Raw genomic sequence first — 15,967 nt, 5'->3', positions numbered from 1 at the left:
ATTCCTCTACAGAAGTTTGGTTTGAAAGAGTAAAAATCAACATCTGGAAAAAGCCAGGAAAACATTAAACAACTTTCTGGGTTCACCTTCATTACAACACATGTACACAAAAAACCAAAGAGAACTGTACACAAAAAACCAAAGAGGACTGCTTCTTTCTTATTACCTTCAATTTTCTTCTCCACTCCTGAGCCCCATGGTGATGGGGAAAATACTTAATAAAAACACAGAAAGACTCCAAATTCAAGGTCATCTTCACAATTTCCTGCTAGAATCTCTCTTTCTTCTTCTGTTGCAAATCTATACAATTACCACTAAAATTTATAGAGTACAAAGAAATACTATCCTAGATGTGACTGATTTCTCCAAATAGTATTATAAAATAACAGAGACACCAACCAAATTGCAATGCCATAAAGTACACACATATAGCTAGTTACTGATTTACTTTGAGATTAAACGTAGATTATTGCATCTCCCACAGAGTATTTCTGTTCATGAACTGGTACTAGCTTTGCTGGAATTGAAAAAATATCCAGTATCTGGTATGGATTAGCTTGGGTAACTTCCAGTACTGTGCCATAATTCCTTGCCTTTCTCTTTGTTTAACAGAAAAATCTTTGTGCTAAGAACACAAAATGGAGTCAATTTCAAATCCATTGAAGAAAAAAACCCAAAAAAGATAAAGACAGAAGGAAATTTGAAGTTCTAAGAATAGAAGTGGAAAGCAGTAAAAGAAACCCCCAAAGCACCCTTATAGGTATTTGATTCTGTTTTACCATTTTTATATTTTTATCCATCAAAAAGTGACTAATCTTCCCCTGCCTCAGTTTTTTCATGTAAAGTTGAAAAAGCATTTCTGAGTTAAAGGACATGGATGTTGGCTGAATTTAAAATAGGTAGGTCAGATCCTCATCAGATGTAAACTGCTGTAGTTCCACTGAATATCATATACTAGTAACTTATTACAGGTGAATAAGAGCCAAATCCTTGCTCCAAATACGGAAGATTTCATACAATGCCATTAATTTCAGTAAATTTCTGTCAGCTTAATTGAGGGAGCATGTGCATTCTGACACCATAATTCCTTATGCCTAGCTTCAACATTTGATCAATATAGAATATACAGATAATTTCTTAAAAATTTATCACAATAAGGATCTGTTCAAAGTATGCACACTGAAATTACCAATTCTCTTCAAAATCTTTGAAAAGTCATCTGTGAGGAGTGTTTGTGGGATAGAATGGGAACAGAGTTATATTCAAGTACACTGAAGAGCACTCCTCACATTAAGAGTCCAATTTATGTTGGTAAAAACAGTAAAAGTTAGAAACAGTAGAACAGTCAAACACTGTAATACTGCAGCACCGAGAGACTCAAATTAAGAATGAAGATCCCATTTTAAGTAGCATAATCATATACAGAAATACAAAATTCCAGGTAGGGAACTAAGTAGCCAACATGAACAAAAAGCAACAAACAATGAGATGAAAGGCCATTTAAGTTGTCTCTAAAAACATGCTAGGTCCTTGAGGATGAAGATTTCACACCTATGTCTATACAAATGTAATTACTAACATGATAAAGAGATTCTTAGAAAGCAGATGTTTAACATTATCTATTTAAAAAAATATATCTGTGAGGAATTTAAGAGATTTCATTGACATCAGGATTCAGCCCAGTACATTTTAATAAACTATAAACTTGCAGTACAGTTCACACAGCAATCGTAGTCTGAAGAATTTATATCAAATACAGTAGGACAATGTAATAAACTTGCTTTTAAAGGTATAAAAATGCAGCTAATACAACCTATGATTTCTGGATCAACACAGCCCAAATTAGAATAAATGTTTCTCTCACTAGTTGTAGTCTGTTATTTTGCCACCACTGAGGTGTGTACGTGGAAGGAGGCTCTGGCTTCAACTGTATATTCTGTAATCCTATAAAATCACTATAAAATAGGAAGGTCATTAAGTTTTTAAAGATCACAGATTATTTGTTGTATAACCTCCCCAGCCCCAACTTTGCATTCAGTTATGACAAACTAAGCAAAAGGAGGAGGAATAAAAATAAGACTTAGTTGTACACAAAAAAATTGTACACGATGCCGAGACACACATTGACTGTTTGTGTTACGATGCTCTAAAGGACACATTTAAAAGTGTGATGTAGCTGTGTCTCCCACGTACCTCCAGTAGCAGTATTCAGTTTGAGTTCTTTCTCCTGTTTCATACTGAGCCTTAAAGTATACTGTGTGATAATGATCAATGATCCATTCTGCACATCTACCATGCTAAGAACAGACTTGCTACTTGTAAGTATTGTCAGTCCCAGGAAAGATGGTAGTCAGCAGAAGATCCAGAAATTTTAACTCAAAAGTTTGTCTTGATATAGGACTAACAGCTAGGAACTGCTTCTCACCAGGGACTCTCTTGGGACATTACTCTAAGCAAAATCCCAATCTTGTCACTAAAACTGTTTGGATGTTAGTAATTTTCAAAAAAGGGGTTTTACAGAGTACCATGTAGTACATGAGTACATGGAAGGCCAAGCCACTAAATATTCTCATCTTGCAGAACTCACTGTTACTCCCCCTACACCCTCAAACTAAGCGTTCAAACCTAACACATAGCAGCATGCAGTTTCCACATGGAGGAAGCCCACACTGGAAATACTACAAAATAACAAAACATCTCTTTTATTGTTACATTCTGAGATCTTAGCCCTTGTATACAGTCTCCCTAATCCTAACACACAATCCAACAAATGTAATTTATCAGGAATTTATGGTTTCTTTGTTTTACTCAGCTGGTGTCCGCATGATAGCAGGGAAAGGGATAGTGATCAAGTTGGATTAAATAACATATTTGAAAGTTACATTTCTAAATGGATAGCCTGAGAAGGGAATCCTGCTTTTCCAAGAGACATAGTTTGTGTAGTTTTCATTGTCCTAAGAGAAATGATGTTAGAGCATGTAGTTGTTCAAAATCAGCTAACCTAGAAAAGGCCTACTGTTAAAACTCGATTAAGTGAACTGAAAGCACAAGACTGATTCTTCATAGTGAAAGCTGCCATTACATCAATAGGAAACGTAGCTCATTATTCTGGAGTCTAAAAAGACTTCACAAATGGCCGTTAACAAGGTCCACTGGTGCAAAGACTTCATACTCCAGGCTTTCTGCTCATTAAAAAGCATATTTCAGAGGGCAAATGACAAGATAAAATCTGGAAAGTCCAGAGAAGGATGAAGCCTTTTTGATTACAGGATTTGATGTATCTTTTGGTCAATACATAGCAGTTGATCATGTATTTGATAAAGGACACAATACATCTTAGTTCTGGCTAATAATAAAGAAGTTGGCAGCTGTATATTTACTTGGGAACAAAGCAGCAAGACACTTATGATACTAAGGAGCTCATACATTTACAATACTTGCAGATAAATCCCTTTTTTCATAGTGAGGGGCTTTTTCTTATAGTTAAAAAAAAGACATGCAATAATGCTCAGAATCAACAAAGATCTCACAAAAATGAGATGTAAAATAACAGAACTATCATTCAGGTGCATTGCAGAGGACTGCTGAAGTCAAGATTTCTGGGTTCTACTGCCAAGGTCTGTAATCCCTTGTATTTAACCAAGTTTCTGTTTCTCCACCTCTAGAACTACAAAACCATCCTTACAGGGAGTTTAAAGGATTAACAGTTTCAGGGAGATAAGTTATCATGTGGTTATCAAGAACTTACTGGTTACCACCTCAGCTGATTCCCAGTAATCACCCATGTATGCACTAAGCAGATGGTTAAAGGCCAGGTAATTCAACAGATCCCATTTATCCCTCATTCAGTTCATGAGAGTAAGGCCTGGAAGAGCCACTGTGGTAGCTGAGCCATGTATAACACGGCTGCATCAAACCTGGGGCTTCAGTGAGCTAGTGGATCCCAGTGTGAAATTCTGGCCGAAACTTCAAGGAACAGAAGGGCTGAGATTCTTGAACAAAGACCGAGCAAAAGCGCCAAATACCGCTGTTATTTGTAACTGCTAATACTATTCAAACAAAATGATTGCATTGCAAGAAAACGTGAAGCAAAAAAAAGTTCATGTCCAAAGAAGGAGCAAGGAAGATGATTAATCGGATGTATTCTGAAGGTAAAAAAAGTCAAGATATAACAAGTTATGGAATGCCACGGGCAGGCCTTGCAATGCCACGTGTTATTAGAGATGTCATTACAATTGTCACAAAAAAATTTACTATATTATTTGATAAAAATTCTTCAAAACAGACCCCCAGAAATATACTGAAAAAAAGAACTGATAAAAATTTTCATCTGTATCTCAAATCTACACAGAGAATATCTCTTTCTCTTCTAAAAATGTTAATAGTAAGAAGATGAGCATGACATGGATCTCTAAGTCAATTATCTTCTTGGCTATTAGAAGACTAATTTTGAAAACTGAAGCCACATTCCTGCATGAAAAGCCTTACAAGGGTGACTGGGATGCAAAGACTGAATCCAACTTCCACTGCATTCAATGGGAAAAACTCCATTGACTTCAGTGTGCCTTGGATAAGAGCCCTGGCTCTGGGGATTGATCCTTTTTACTTGCTGGTGACTTTGAAAGAATCTTTGTTCTTGGTTTTTGGTTTTCTCTGGAAAAATTCAAGAGTTTGAAGGCAGGTGGGAGAGTCTGGCCCAAGAATGGGGGCATGGTCACTTCATGGACCTTAAGCACATACCAGCCTGAAAAAGATAAGGGAGAGTTGGGAATTAAACATTTCAAATGGGGAAAGATTAAAGCAAAACCTCCCCCAAACAAAACAGTTTCAGTACACAAACAGGGAGAAGTGACAGGAAAAAAATTTACTATCATAACAAGTATTAAAACAAAGTATGAAAATAATTACACAATTCCAATGCCAAATGCTGTTATTTCTGCTAAATCACAAATAGAAGACAACTGTAATAATTGAGTAGACAGCATGACAATTTGTGCTACCAATTAGGACTATCATTTATTAGCATATACAATAATCTCCCAAGACAATATACAGTTAAAATAACACAGACACCTCCATGGTAATTTAAACAGTGATTTATGATAACGTAGGATTTTCATAATAGCTGGTGTATCTGTAGGATACTTCTATCAAAAACTCTCAGGTAATAAAATCAACAATAGGCCAAGTCCCGCAAGTATATAAATGTACTCTCCTTTATGCATGTGAACAGTGTTAATAGCTCCTACAGGACTACTCATGTATGTAAAATTGGATGAGTACCAATATACATACAACTGCCATGAGAAGCTGCCATGACTGTGCAAGACTAACACAAACAGGCCACTAATCCACTATGAGTCTTCTAATAATAAAAGTAGTGAATAGAGAAAGTTCAACTAAGGACTCTTACAAAAATGGCCCTAGAATCTGTAGTGTCCATGCATATCAGATGTATGAGTTCAAGATCTTCTAGAAAACAATGACAGCCTTCAAAACACTGACAAATAGACAAGACACCAATGATTGTTGTGCCTTAGCAGATGGAAGGCTAAATGCAAAGAATACAAATGTATGGTGGTTGTGTAGTGTAGGAGCCATAGCTGGGAAGTCTGATAAGTAGATATTACACAATGGAAATAATTTTAAAAGAATACTGCTTTCCCCCACAGAATGAGATTGAAAAGCAAGAAATAGTGCAACATGCCCGAAAGAAATATTTTTAAGGTACTACGTACATTGCATTGACACTAGAAAAAAAATCCTAACTTACAGATCGATCAATCTCTGACCCTGAAGTCTCTTCATGTGCAAATCTTTAATGAGACTTCAGGCTGCAGGTTTTGGTGCTGGTTCTGAATTATGAAAAGGAAAGGCATTTCTTATAGGAACCTGGGAATCTGTAGGATGCCAAGTAAAACAATCTAACATCTCCTAAAACTCAACATCTTCTGCCTGTATTAGGTGTTTCTTTGCTCTACTCTGTGCATGTAAAATGGTCAAATTATAGGGTATCTACTGTGCACCTTACAGAAAATATCTGCTAGCTGCTCTCGTTCCAGTGTATTACATTATCCAGACAATAGCCTGTTTAAATATCTGTATTACGCCATATCCAGTACAGGTCTTGAACACCATATGTATATTCTGGAGAGATAAACAGAAGTGCAGATCATTTTTTCTCCAGTATTTTTTAAAGATAACATAGCAATTTAACTTTTTAACCTGACCTAGTTTTAATTACAGAGCTGTTGGTTTTTTTGTTTGCTTGTGTGCTGCTTCTTTTGTGTTTGTTTTTTTTAAGAGTGTAAAAGCTCCTATAACTGGTAAGCAGACAGACAATAAGAAACTGGGATCCCTCAGATTAGACAGAAACATTTTAAACTCTTAAAGAAGTGAAACTGAATGGAATTCATGAATGAATTACTATAGCTCTTTGAGTAATCAGTTCCAATCACTATTAATAATATAACTTTCCCTTCAAAGAATTACTTTCACCTTATAAAGTCAAAGCTTGTAACCTCCTTAATCTTTAATAGAGCCTGCAACAATTACTATAAGGCATAGAGGATCTACAAATTTGAAGCCCTGTGTGATTACCTCTTTTTCCAACAGACTCTTTTGACGATCATAAATAATAGTAAAATTACCATAAAAATTAATAGTACTACAGTTAAAGAAAATCATTATGTAAAGGTTTATGAATTTTGCAGCCATTAATAGACATAAGTTAATGAGCCATAGGCTTTCCAGAATATGATATCAGATATTTTTCCACCAATGAAACTTTCAGAGTTCCAAATCCTTCAGAGGTCACCAACTCAAAAATAGAATAGAAAGTTCCTGCTTAATACTAATGTGAGTAACAATGGAACAGCAGTATTATAGCAAGTATCATGCATGGCAATTTGAACAGTCTCATAAAACAAGATAAAGAAATCTACCTTGTCAACAACTTGGAATGAAGAAAGACAAAACTAGAATATTCAAGATGAGTAAGATGCATTTTGAACACTCTCTGCGTATTTTAAATTCATATGTACACAGACTCATAGCTTTAAGCTAGAAGGGAAAGCTAGGATCAGGGCTTACAGACACCAAGGGATGGAGAAATTTATCATATCCCTTGGAAATATGTTCCGAAAAAGGTTATTGTAAAAAACGTGCATTTTGACATCAGCAAATAAAGCTGATCTTCCATTCTGCTACTCCTATGCTGTGTGCATGGGATGCTTCAAGCTCACAGTAAGAAAAATATCAAGGAAGCAACAATGGCCTTTGTTTTTGTCAGTCATGTTTTTAAAGAAATGACAAATAACTGAGTTCTTAAAGTGACTAATAAAACTCACTACAGCACAAGAACAAGTATACATCATCCATTTTAAGGAAATAAGAGGTGGGGTTTTTTAATCTTTTCCCTCCCGTCAGAAGATAATAATATTCCCCCTTGGACAGTTACTGCCAGTTTCATGACTTAAACAAGTAGGTACAACCTCACTAGCATAATCCAGTGACATTACTTGACATGAACTGATGATCTGGACCCAGTGGGTAGCACATTGCACTGCTGCTCCTATTCCTCTGTAGCCTTAAGAACAAGCACTTATTCAAACTTTCTCATGCTATTGCTGCATATTTATTTTCAAAGTAAACTTCAGTGAAGTTTTCCTTCCATACATGAATTGGCTTTTTGGTGTCGTTAACAGCAGGATACTGAAGGCTCCCACAATCTTGTTTATAATCATGTACAAGACAAATATAATGGTTTTGGAGAATATGAGGAACAACAGAATTCTAACTAAAAGTAGCACCCAAAATTGTCAGAAGCATGACATATTAGACACTTAATCAAGACTCTGAAGAAGTTTTGAAAGAAAAAGTTCTCGGGAAGTTTGACTGGCTTTCTTTACTAATCCTAGAAGTAACTGAAGAATTGACATAATCTTCATGAGCAATATGTTCAAATCCTGAAATTATACTCCAATTCTACAGCTTTTCAGTTGATGAATATGATAATAGAGACAGAGAAAGAAAGATATTTACCTCATCATATCTCAGAATTCTTCATGAGGTGCTGATCCTTTTGTAGCTTGTATTCTTTGGTTGTCATGTGAGATCTAAAGAGTAGAATAAATATATTGTTGCTACCAATAACGATGCTTCATTACATGTTGATGAGAGCTTGTTATTAGCTCATAAGACAGTTCAATACCACTCTTCCTACTGTAAAATGGTTTGTACAGTTCATTTTAATGTAAAATACTCAGCCATTTTCAAAACAATATAATAACAAGCTTCAGATCCTTTAGGCTGGATTTTCAAAAGCATTCAGTATCCTGAAGCCATGTTGCTGCCTTTGTCAAAATAAACCAACCATTACCAATTGATGTAACAATTTAAAAAGGTGTAAACATATTTCTGAGATAAAGAAATTATACTTCAAAAATTATAAACAAGGAAGTGTCTAACAAGTACTACCCAAGTCAGTCACAACCATGTGACACTGTAGACTTCAAAGCCACTTATAATAAAATAGTGTACATATTATTCACATTTTATAGTATAGTGTTGATACTTTAATGTATGAAAGTCCTTGTACATATGAAAGCTTAAAATATATTGAAGAGCTAGTATTTAAATAGTTATCCTTGTATTTTGTAAAAACAAACACTTTTTACTACTGATGAGCAACAAAAATTAAAAAGGTTCTCTCTGCTACCATTTATTCACTTCTTTCCTACTTGGAAGTTATTAGGACATACATAACTTAAAGCTCACAACAACTTGATCATTAGGGAAGTATTTGTGTGCTTATATCCCATCAAAAAAATAGACCAATATAGTGACACTACATTGTACTTGGCAGAAAGCTGGATTTAAAGGAGATTATGTGCTTAACTTTTTATTTTAGCAGCATTTCAACATCATCATTGAAAAACTCTTAGCAATTGAAAGATCTTGCTCCTAGAGGAGAAAGCCTCGAGACTCTTTATATCACATGATATGAGATAGTATAGGAATGGTATTAAAAAAAATATAAATCAATATGATATCCATTATTGAATGCAGGTGATGAGCAAGAAACATATACAAGTAAACATAAAATGGTTTATATGACCTAGTAACCTTGTTACACTTAGAATTACAATTACAGAAAATCAGATACCGCATCTTAAACATACATTCAGATTTTACATGTACATTTTTTTTATAGTGAAACACTAAAGACAAAAGATAAAAATGGCTTCACTTTAAAGGGGAAGAAGAAAAAAAAAAAAAAAAGAGATACATCCCAAGAGTCAAGTTAAAGATTCAGAAGTCAGGGCTAGGAGGGAAAAGGAAGATAAACAATTTAGCACTAAGCATAACTAAAGCCTGTCAGTCTGCCAACTTTAAGAGAAATAAAAAGGTTTACAAGGAACCTGAGAGTTTTTACAGAACCTCTAGGGTTTTGAAAAAACAAAGCCAGAACAAGAAGAATTCTGAATTATTCCGCATAAATAGATTTTAAAGACACTGATTAGACTGTGAGAATAATGGTAAGGAAAGATTCCTTTAGTTCAAAATTAGACTGTTCTCTGCTGTTATGTTTGCCCTCCCGTACCATCACCACCTGCATCATCAGCAGGGCTCGTTTTTCACAGATGTTGCCTTGTCAGAAGCCAGGGGAGATGTGCTTATGGGAGACCAAAACATATCAGTATCATTTTAAATAATACAGATAAGCCTATGTTTGGCATTAAACGTACAGGCACTGCACAACATATACACAGTTACTCTTTTAAGATGAATCACATGCTCATGCTTACATACCAGTTCTGATTGCCTCTGAGGTGAGTAATTTCTGTGTTTCAGAGTGTCAATATTCATGGCTTAACATAAGACAACTAAGCAAATAAAAATCTTAGTAAGCCCTGGCCACTCTTTTTATGGGAGCAGGGTAGTGCAGGGGGGGAAGAAAGGGGAAGCTTCACATTATTTTTTTTCCTACTTCCACTTTTTTTTTCCTCTTACTGTTTTTTTGCAAGAAGAATATATAGTGAGGTCCTTGGAATTGCATAAAACCAGGAGGTAAACAGCAAAACCCGCACCTATGTGAAAAATTAATTCCGTATAATCATCAGTTTTTACTTCAAACTAAGATGTAACCTTGTACTTCATTGCTCAGACAATGTTAACCGTAGGAGAATCACAGAAAGGAACCAAGTTCATTTAAGACATAAAGCAATTTTGAATTGCATTGATTACAGTGATCAGTCTATCACTTTAATGTCATCTCAGCTGGCATTTATTAAAAAGACATACATGTGACAACCATTGATCCTTAACACTGCAGCTGAGATAAAAAGTCTATTTGCAAAGGAAAATTACTTCTTTAATTAGAAATAGAGTATCATTTTCTCTTTTCTTTGTTAGAACTTCAGCAGCCACAGATCAAATATATCATGGGAGGGGTTGCAGAACCTGCCATCTAGTTTGATTTAAAAGTCTTCATAGTTGATCATTCCAAGTTGTACAAATGAGCATTTGTGATGGGAGAGGAAACAGGTATACTCCAGCTGTGTGGAGGCACTCCAGCTCCCTGCTGCTTCGGAAGGCTCTCACAAGGGAGTGCTTTACTTGGTGGACTCTGTCATAAGACTGAAGTTCAGGGAAGAGGGTCACTATTGCTTCAAGTCCCCCTCTACACATGGAAAAGCAGCAAACAAAAGTTGTTCCACAGGCTTTCTGTAAGATTTTCAATGAGGTAACTATGGCTAGGCATATACCTCTCCTAACGACAAACTATTTATTACAAGTATTTGCCAAAAGAGAATCCAGCAAATATTTGCCAAAGAATATACTGTAGAAATGACTGAATCTTGCCAGTCGTTTAATGTATATGGAAAATACAACCCTCAGTCTACCAGAAGATATTCCACAAGCAGATAAAATGATAAATGTGTCCGACAGTGTGAACGACATGCTGTTCTATAAAAAGCCTATTTTTAACGTTGTTTTCTCTTTGTACAAATCCAAAATTACATATTTGGAAAACCTTACATTTCATACAGTATCTCCTTCATACATTTCATGCTTTTCTAGGAGTAGCCAGTCTGATTCTCCATTAGAGGTGAATCTCTATCAATTCAATTGCCTTCTTTTTATAAACCATATTAATGATTTCCTATCAATCTCCCTCAGACACTCAGGGGCATCTCCACACTCTACAGATGTTCATTCTACCACTCCTTCTGTCAGTATCATGACTTTTGGGATACAAAGACAATGGTAAGTTTGCATGACTCATTACAAGCTGCTATTTTGGTTTCAACTTTGGCTGCTATCTTAGTGCTACTCTACTAGTTTTATTTTATACTCCACTTGAAAAGCATGTAATTCAACAACTATGGGTTTAATTTCTCTAAGTTCCGAGGATGAAAATCACAAGCTAGTACTAAGGTGGACTACACAAGTAAATCTACACACTCTTATGGAAGTAGCCTTTTTATATCAAGTGAAGTAATCCTGGATAATTAACCCATATCCCAATTTCCCCATCAATTAAAAGCAGAAACATTCAATGCACTGCTGATTTCATGCCTGAATACAGAGTCTATATGGTAAAAATGTCCAGACTGAATGGTTATTTACAAAGATCTTCAGGACCTTGAATTATTCAGATTCTTTTGTGCAGTATCTTACCTTTAGAATTTACTTAAACTGCTGCCTACAAATAAACTACCAGTAACTCATCATCTAGTCATAAAAATAACTTAATTGGGCTGTTATTAGATATTTAATAGCCTTCACAAAGTTTGTACAGTATTTCTCTATAAAGGTTTAGATAATATTGCCTTAATTCATCTGAGTAAACTATCAATTCCCTTACAACAATAGACACAAATCTGCATTCCTGTTTTAACTTTCCCCAGGGTACAAATTAAAACTTTCAGGTGGCAGATCTTTATTTTGCTATAAACTCTCTTTATGGCAATGCAAGTCGTCACAGATGATGGCTACTTAAAGACCTAAGTGTGTATCCCCAGCCATTATGCAGGGAACGGGAACTGTGCAAAAATTCCCTGTACAAGCTCTGAAAATTTAGCGCTCAGACATCTAGAAATGCAGAATTGATTGGCTGTGATCATTCTTTATAGCAAATGATTTTCATCTTTAACTAGACTCAACTGATGAAATACTCAGCTATTACCAATCAGTAAAAGTAATTTCAATATGACTATAGCTATTTTACACAAGATACAAATTTGGCCCGAATTTTGTAGTTCTGTTTGAAATAGCTCCGTATGAACAAGTATAAGTATAAGTTAATAATTTATCTGTTGCAGGGTAAGGAAAGGAAACAGCACATGTAGAATCTGGGCTTTAATCTCCAAAACTGGGCAGGAAGATCTGAATTGGGATACTAGACACGATTATTCAGCTGGAACAGAGAATCTGAGCTCCCAAGGTTAGGTTGAGATTAAGGAGGATTCCTGGCCTTAGTACGTGTTAATGCTTAAGTGGCATTTTGACATGGAGATACGTATTTACGAATATAAATAAAGAGCCTAAATTAGCAAATTCTATGTAAAGGTAACACTTTACATCTAGAGCTTGATGAAACGATTCCAAATACTTTAGAAGTATGAAAAAGTTTCTATTCAGGATGGTAGAACAATTTGAGTTGAGTGATTTTTATATTATTAGTTTGCAAAAGGTAAATTACGTGTAGGAGACTAGGACCACACAACACAACAACAGAAACCAAGAGTCTCCGTATCCCGAACTACTGCTCTAAACACAGGATACACTTGCTGTACAGAAAGAATGACTTCTATGAAAAAATTAATGGCGGGAATTCATATCTGCTCCAATTACTGAATCTAGTGTAGGATGATGCTAATATCATCTAATAATATCAGGATCAAAGATGAGTGGAATAAAACTTCCAATTTTAGATGCTCTTTATCTGCAGGTGTGAATGTATAATGAATTCTCGCCACTGACTCCCTATTATAAATCCAATGATTTTGTACTCTCTGACAGCAGTTTCTACAATTTTCTTTTGGCACAACCTGCTTGGAATATATGACAAAACAGCAGGGTGCCAAAACGTTTTTCTAAATGATCTACTTTGCAAGACAGCTTCCAAGTGTGACCCTGATGAATCTTATCATTATTCTTGGAATAAAATAAACACAGAAGAACAAACCCATTTACTTAAGTGGGCATTTCTTTGTTTCTTTTACATACTACTTCACATCCACGCCAAGGTATTCATTCCAACATACAAAATATTTTAAACCCAGGTTAAATAAAAAAACATTATTGGGTAGGATAGAATTGCACTATGCCTATTTTTGAATCCTGCTGTCTCAGACAAGTGTAATGAATCATTTGATGTCATCTCAATTACCATGTTAGCTCTAATCAACTGAATTGCTCTTGCTATCCATTCCTTGTATGGAACTCTCTAAATTAGATCGCAGAGTTTTTCCAGTGGACAAACCCATCCTCTGGCAGACTACAAGGGTCAGGATTTGACAAGACTCAAGCTACAGAATAAGGATGGATGACTCTGCACTTCAACTGAACATCAAATCATTTTAATGGTACAGAGAGGCATTTCACTGCAATTTATAGGAATGGTTCAGTGTTTAATTGGGAAGAAGCATTTATGTGCAAAAGCTACATCAAAATTGGGGTGGGGATCATTATACATCTTCAAAAATATAGCTCTGAATTAAGGTAGGTTTCAGTTGCAATATAAATTTCCAAAGGCTTCTAATTTTTTCATCTTAGCATGACATGCCTTGCTGCAAACACCACAAAACAGACAATGAGGATTAGTAGAATGCATTAAGGTTGCCAAGGTATACACACACAAGGAAAAGTGAGCATAAAGAGAGTTAACTGTGGTTTGTTCCCTCCTCCTTTCTCAGTCTAGGAACCCTTCCATATGCTGTGTTCTATTTATTATTTCTGCATTGCATCAGGAGGGAAATATTCACACTGAGCCACAGGGATTAAAGACTGAAGCTCTAGAGAAGTCAGATCACATCCGTCATATCCAGCTGTTTTCAATTCCAACACCTCACACCTGCTTTTATTTATTATTCCTGGGCTAGACAAGACAGGGCTCATTTTTCATTCTTTAAAAGCTTTCTTAAGAAAGACTCAAATCAATCTATTCCTTTCCCTTTTGCCTCTGCAAGAGCCCACCAAGACAACACTAAAACAAACTACTGACAGGGTGAGGATCTGACCTAATGGGAAGCCACTCCAATACTGAGGATGGACAGCAACCTCTTATCTCCCAGAACAGCATCAACATACCAAAATGGAACCCAAACACCATCAACTACAAAAATCTGCTGTTAGCACAGACTCCTAACCCCATTTACTCCCACAGATTGCAATTGCCTTGTTTTTAATTTACATTGGAAAGGGACTCCAGAGGTTTGGGTGGCAGTGAATTAACAAACTAATTATGTACTACTTTATGCAGAGGGATCTCCACTTGTACTTCAAGCTACCATTCCACAGAGCCTGTTTGCTGGCAGCCCAGCTGAGCTGCCTTCCTATTCTCTATTAGGAGATTACACTGCCTCAGCATTTCATTGTCCTTTTTTATCGAGTAATTTTTCCAGACAGGGACTCATAAGTCATTCTTTTTGCAATCTTCTCTGGTGTCACAGGCCAGTTGTACATTTGGATCTTTCTAATTAACTGTTGAACAGTAATTATTCAGTCACATTTAAAATGCAAGCCAAATGCACCAGACCTCCTTGTACTTACTGCACAAACACTTCCCCGTGTGCAGTTGTTCGTCTCCTATACCTAGCATACCAGGTTAATATTTGATGGAGCAAACTGGTGTCTTGTTTGCAATTCATTCACTTGTTGCAGGGGACATTCTGCTTCTTCCCTTCTTTGCAACCTGACAGGATGTCCATGGCAGCTAGGCCATCTGACTCACAAGCACTATGCTTTAATAAGCACGAGCACCAGAAAACACAGTGGAATATGGAGACACAGAGGTGACAGTGGAAGCCAATGTGAAAACAGCTACTTGCTTTTGAAAATTTTACCCTTGAATAAATCTTGCTTTCTTCCTAAGTGAAAATATGGATGGAACATGGTAGAGTTGGCAGATGGAGCTGCAATACTGCTTAAACATAAGCAGAGAATACAGACATTTCTGTTCTATGCTTCTGACAACAAAACCTACTAAAATGATTTTCTATATGTTTCCTGTACTACTGAAGATTTTCACTGCTCCTACCCTACCTTCCATAGGTCTGCTGAAGTCATACAAACCAATATTTTCAGGATCTAAGCTACTTTGCCTGTCTCTACAATATGCCATCCCCGAAAATCTCACTTTAAAAGTAACAATTTCCAAACAGATTTTCTTACCACTTTGGAGGCTGCCTCAGCACTCTGCACAGCTCCACAGTGTTTGTCCATATGAACTATAATGGTCAGTGAGCACTGAGCATGAATCCTGCACAGGAACACTATGAAAATCAACTGAAAGGAGAAACAAGGTAACTCCTTGTTGAGGACAAGAGCAGATCTATGAAATACATACTGCAGATGCTAGCTCATCTTCCTCTGACTAGTATCCCAGATATGCAAATGTGTTCAATACAACGCACAATACACTTTGGTCCTTTTCAATAGGCTAAATCCTTCTTTCTTGTGAAAAGTAGCACTGTAAACAGCATAAATAATTAATTGAAGATTAAAGAATACACTATTGCTATTTTCAAACCCATCATAAATGTAGCATTCCAGAATTCCGTAATAGTGACATTTTGATTTAGAAACTTAGAATTACAATTCTTTCTCCTTTTTCATGGATATCTTCATATGCAATCCATTTATGCCCCATTCTACTGGTAAGTACTTTCTTTTGTCCACCCAGCACAAACCTAGATTTAGTTAATTGCTGAACTTGGTTTGGCAGGAGTGGCAAGAG

General features: G+C 36.0%; 1 long non-coding RNA gene across 5 annotated transcripts in view; it reads right to left on the bottom strand.

Moving 5' to 3' along the window:
• Positions 1-1,673: 1,673 nt before the first annotated feature.
• Positions 1,674-15,967, bottom strand: part of LOC141933516 (uncharacterized) — a 52,114-nt gene continuing 37,820 nt past the window's right edge. For all 5 annotated transcript variants that reach the window (XR_012626103.1, XR_012626105.1, XR_012626102.1 and 2 more), the window contains 2 exons: positions 8,044-8,117; positions 1,674-4,744 (listed from right to left, as the gene is read on the bottom strand). This is a non-coding gene — a long non-coding RNA (uncharacterized LOC141933516). The remainder of the gene's footprint in view (positions 4,745-8,043; positions 8,118-15,967) is intronic.

This window comes from Strix aluco, chromosome 22 (genome assembly GCF_031877795.1).
Source record: "Strix aluco isolate bStrAlu1 chromosome 22, bStrAlu1.hap1, whole genome shotgun sequence".
Taxonomy (NCBI): Eukaryota; Metazoa; Chordata; class Aves; order Strigiformes; family Strigidae; genus Strix; species Strix aluco.
This window is presented reverse-complemented; position numbering and strand designations above follow the sequence as displayed.